Below are 6,000 nucleotides of genomic sequence, written 5' to 3'. Positions count from 1 at the left end.
TTGCAGGGGCCTGTATCACGAAGCGAGATCAACCTTTCCTGGGTTACCCAGACCTATCCGGGGTTGACTAACCCTAACAATGGCAATCAGGATAATCGGTATCACGACGCTGGATATCAACTCGGTAACTCAACCCAAGATTGCTTTATCAAGAGCCGTGAAAGCGCACGCAGCGGACCAATCACAATCATGAGAGAAGCACAGCGTCACTGAGCGTCCTCACAGAGCGGCGTATGTGAGGGGAAAAAAGGTATTTCTCGTGAGGATCAGAGATTAATTCTACTAAAATAGGAGGAGAAAAGCAACTTTACAGAAAAGGACAACACCGTGGCAGCTGCAGGAGGAGGAAACATGCGTGGCAACGCATAACGGGATGAATAATGTTTAGTTTTAGTTTAGATTAGTTTATTTGCACATAATGTTAAAAACAGACAGTATAACATTTACAAGATTAAAAAAAGAAAAGTGCCGGAGAGGTTAGAAGCCACTAAAAGCTTATCAAAGAAATTCCCCTGTCAAAACATCAATGAAATCACATAATAGAGAAGAAAAAAATGGGTAAGGAAAGAAGAAATAGAGGAGGAGAGAAGGAAAAATCAAGACAAAACAAGGTAGCAAATAAAATGATGTGTAGGTTAAATTACTCATCACTGGTAGCTTCAAGTAGCTACAGTACCTGTACCTGTACATCTGACACTGATCACACCCTTGAATCCCATGAAATCAATGCTGCGCAGATGAAGTGCGTGTATTACAATTATCGTCTAACATTACGTCTGATAAATTGGTCTTTTGTCATAACGTTACATATGCTACAATAAAGCTTAAAGCTGATGCCACAATTAAATCATATCAACACCAAGTTGATAGTCTGAATAAAATCATCCTGATATTGAGCTGTGTTAGAAATTAACAGCTGCGCAAAAATATACCTAGTCTCCCTCTTTAAAAAAACAAAAAGGAAAATCCCTCAAACACCAAGTGTAGACATGATAGGCTACTTTCCACATTTCCAGCAGCAAAGCTGTCAGTTAGGCCCATTATCTTTAACAGGGATCATTTCCTCCAACAAAACAAAATGTTGGCACTAATTAATGGTGCTATTAAGTGTCCGCTAATGATCAGTTTCTTTCTTATGAAGGGGTGGGATGAAAGTTCGACTTCTTCCCACTCCTTTTTGAACAATCTTTTCATTGTCTGTTGTTGTTGCTTTCTTTTCTTTTTTAATGTTCAAAATAAACTTTCAAATCAAAATCAATCAAATGAATTAAACTTCCTGTCATGACTGGGCTGCATTTCTGTCAGCGGAGTCATTTTTTTCCGAACAGCTGATTGGCCAGTGGGTGGTGCGGTTTATAGGATCAGATTCAACCCTGAACTTACCCTGCTCCGGAGAAGGATAGCCGTTCAGAGTAAGTTACCATGGTGATCTACCCCGATAAGAACCGAACTGGCTTCATGAGACCGAAAACCCAGGGTTAACCCTGAAGTTACCTCGCTAAGACATTAATCCTGCTTCGTGATACAGGCCCCTGCTGTGGTGTTTTGTATTAGTCATCCTCTCTAACATCAACTGCATAAACAAGAAACAAACAATGGATGCAGACTGTCTATTTGACTGTGGATGCTTAAATTAATTTGTGTTATATTACAATGGGCTAGAAAGTTTGTAAAAATGCTTCAGCAGAAACTAGTAACAGAAAACATCAGAGGGCAACAGGACATCTCAACAATACAGCAACCTAAAAACATATGTCACCAAGAAAAAACAGAGGCAGTGTGTGGTGCAGCACTGAAGAGACAGTCAGGTAATCCTCACCTGATAAGAAGCAGAGGAACACAACACGGTGGATATTCATTCTGAATTTGATCATGATGGAATAAAACCTGGAGAGCTGTCTCTATCACGTCACTCCTTCCCCTCTCTGTCTGTCTGATCAGTCAGGAAGCTGAAGGTGCTTTACATTAATGATTTACCACACTTTCACTTCACTTCTACTTGACAGTGACAGATGCCCCAAAAACGCTTGCTAACCTGTTTGTCTCTCTCTTTAGCTCATATCTCACCTGTGGTTCTGACTGACTGCTGCCTGTGTGAAGGCAGAGGTGAGCACAGGTAGCCTACTTGCAGCCCTCTTTGACCAAAGAATCATTTTATTTTTTCTTGTTGTGAGAGAGAGATACGAGTAGCCCATGATTATTCTGTTGGCGGTCCGGCTGACCCCTGTCCCTGCTGAGCTGCTGGAGCCCTCTTTTGTTCCAGAGCTGCAGCACAACATCTGTTACCTGTTTCTGAGCTGCAGCCCTCCTAAATCTGGATTTATACCTGAACCAAGGTTCACCGACAAAACAACTGTCTTATACTGAACTTGTTTTCCAAACAAATAATACATGCTAATGTTATTAGCACAAGCCTATGGCGTTTTACATTGTATAAATGAGCCTAGCGATTAGCAGAGATTTCCTCTGCTCATATGAAGCCAGGATAAATCACACTAAAGACTTAAAATACTTTTTTGTGGAGGCTTTATTGTCTTCACAATTTATTGTTTCTTATTTGTGAAATTAAAGTAAATCAAAGCTTTGTTTCCACTGAGGGAAATGGTTTCAGCTTACAGAGACAGACAGGAGGTCTGCGTCACTGTGACGTGCAGTTACATTTCTGCGGAGGTGCACATCAGGCTACGATCTAGTTTACAGCGTTGGCTCTACATTGAACAGTTCCCAAGCCGCAGCACTCCAAAGTACCTGCTGAGCTGTAACCGTCACCAGTTCCAGAGCCGCAGCAATCACCAGTTCCCTAGCTGTGGCAGTCTCCAGTGGCTGAGCTTCAGCAGTCTTCTTGTCTCCTTGGTCCCACCAATTCACCTTCCTGTTGTCCTATTGCTCGCTTCCTGTCACCGGTCCCCTGCTCAGCTCTCCACGGGTCCGACCTGCTGCCAGGTCATCAGGTGCCAGCAGTCATTCCTGATCGCAAGTCCCTTGATTGCCCTAGCGTCGGCTTCAGTCTCCTTATCTGTATATGTATGTATGGACACCAAGTGAGGACCCTGACACAGAGAAGGCACTGAGGGGCTTTGACTTCCTGTCCAACCCTGACTCAATGTAATTTGCACACATCATTTGGCACTTTTTATCTTTATACCTGTACTGGGCACCTTTAACTTTGTGATTTGTTTTTAGGGACTGTCTTTGTTTTTAGTGTTTGCTTTTACTGCTGCTGTCTGTTTTCACAGTAGTTTTATTGTCACCGAGTTCAGTGTTTGCGCTAGTGTTCTCTTATGAGGATATTTATTTCTGTATTTTACACCTGAGATCTCTGAGAGACGCTCACGTATTCTGCCCTGCAGAACAAATGTATGGCGAAATGAAAAAAGCTGAACTGGGTTTAATTGAATCCTCCACTGGGGTCCTGCCTCTGTGGTTGCACCCATGTAGGGTCCTCTCTTCGTGGCCATCTTACAGAGAGCTTCCATCACTGCCGACCTCCTGACTGTCATCAAGAGGAATGCCTTCACAGTCTTTGTCCATCAGAGGGGTTCCATCTCTGTCGTCAACATTCGGCCATCCTCCTAAGCGGCCATATGTCGCTGCTCCCCTGGTTGTTTGGTCCTCCAGAGGTGCTCAATCCATCTGGTCATCCTTCTGCCCATACTCAGGGGGTCGTCCAGCACCTCAGCTGCCCTCCAGACCTGCTTCGCCCATTAACCCTGTCATCTGGTCACCCTTCAGGGCAGTGGCGCAAGGTAGTTAGGATGGGCCTCAGTGCACGCTATTATGACGGGCCCTAGTGCGCCGCTGCTGTAAATTGCATCGTCCTGTTAAATCATTAAACAGAGACTTGATATTGGACAACATCAACATACATATTACCCAGAAATCATCATTACATATCTGTTTACGACCAGAACTACAAAAGAAAATAAGAAATTATTAGTTGAACTCAATAGTTTTTTATAGTTTATGTAGAATAAGCATATCATTTTGTCATAGATTGATATTATTTTTAAAAAAATAAAAAAAATCAGAAACTATGATGGAGATGTGTTTGCCTTTTATTTTGTCATAGTCTTCCCAGTGTTTGTTCAGACCTCTGCTCACCTTCATTACCCACCTTTGCCTCTGCCAGTTGGACTGATTACCTGTGTACCGACCTGTGGTCAAGCCCATAAAACATTATCCTGAGTCTGCTCTGTGGGTCCATCTTCAGTTTGTACCTCTGATCTATAATGTATTTTTGTATTTTTAAGTAGTACATTTTATTTTTACACGTCTAATGAGCAGGTATTTGTAATTTGCACCAGATACTTTTAGATGTATGTGTGGCCATCTCTGCCTACGTATGCGTCTGGTTCCCAGGCTGCTGTGTGGTGAGTACAGAGAAGGCAGAGAAAATAGGAAGTGTTTTAGTCTGTTTCTTAATAATTCTTGATTCCCTGTCTGATGGAAATCTTAAACAACACAAATATATACTATGTCAGTATCCGGGCGGCATGGTGGTGTGGTGGTTAGCACTCTCGCCTCACAGCAAGAGGGTTGCCGGTTCGATCCCGGGCGTGGGAGCCCTTCTGTGTGGAGTTTGCATGTTCTCCCTGTGTCAGCGTGGGTTCTCTCCGGGCACTCCGGCTTCCTCCCACAGTCCAAAGACATGCAGGTTAACTGGTGACTCTAAATTGTCCGTAGGTGTGAATGTGAGTGTGAATGGTTGTTTGTCTCTATGTGTCAGCCCTGCAATAGTCTGGCGACCTGTCCAGGGTGAACCCTGCCTCTCGCCCGATGTAGCTGGGATAGGCTCCAGCCCCCCCGCGACCCTCAAGAGGATGAAGCGGTTAGAAGATGAATGAATGAATGATTGAATGTCAGTATCCTCACACAGCTGCTCAATATAGATTTGATCAAACAAACAGGAGGAAATAGAGCAATTATTCTGGACTGTATTCAGCAGTGGATAAATCCACATTTGGTGCTCTAGTCAGGTGAGTATTCATCACAGCAGGATGGTGACCTTCATGGAAATACAGAAACATGTCACCCAGTGCAACACGTTTACATGTATTTAGCTGTGATGCTGTTGTTTAGCTTTGTCAGCTGATGCTCTGCTAGCTTGATGTGCATTGCCTTGCACACAGGAATGCAATGGGGTGGCAAGATGTGATGTTACAGTCCATTCCATACTCGTCAAATACCACTGCTTTGTCACTCAGTACGTTTCTAGTCACAGTGAAGTGTAGCTATAGTCCCAGCTGGACGAGGACATCTAACTGGCCTACTGTCCTTGTCCCAGTATACAAGCACGGGAGGGGAATCCATTTATTGAGCCAAGTATGTGCGACTCCTCTACGATAGGTGGAGATATGCCCCCTTTCAGCTTCTTAGGGCCGTCCCAATACTCCCCCTTAGCCCTACCCCTACATTTATGCGTTCCCGCGAGGGGTAGTTGTGTCCCAACTCTTTTTTGCGAGTAGGGGTAGGGGGCATAACGAGGGGTAGTGGGTATGAAACTAGCCCTTCGGAGCGAGGGCTTTCAGATGCTGACTTGCCAACAAGGGGTGGACGTTGCCATGGCTACCACCGAGCAAGAGACGGGGAAAAAGTTCATACACAGCTAACGTTACCGTCGTCAGGTTGCTTGTTAGCTAGCTAGCTAGCTAGCTAGCTAGCTTGCACTATGTAGCATCTGTCGTCTGTCCTGTTTTGCAAAATTGTCAGACTTTTCACATTACGATAACGCCAGCTAGCATAACTATGCTGCCTCGTAATGTTAGCTGGTTAGCTAGCTAGCAGAAGTCCCCTGTCGTCTGTTGTTCATCAAACGAAGCATGATGAATGTGGCAAACGTGATCGGTAGGATGAATGAGACTCCACATTGTAGATGCCGGTTGGAAATGTAGATGGCTCGCAGCTTCCTGTTTGAAATAGTTACGTATGCGTGAATGTAACCGACGCGGTGACATAGTGAGTGGTGTCCCAATTCCTAGGTAAAGATTTCCAACCCTACCC

The sequence above is a fragment of the Epinephelus fuscoguttatus genome, linkage group LG7 (genome assembly GCF_011397635.1).
Source record: "Epinephelus fuscoguttatus linkage group LG7, E.fuscoguttatus.final_Chr_v1".
Taxonomy (NCBI): Eukaryota; Metazoa; Chordata; class Actinopteri; order Perciformes; family Serranidae; genus Epinephelus; species Epinephelus fuscoguttatus.
This window is presented reverse-complemented; position numbering follows the sequence as displayed.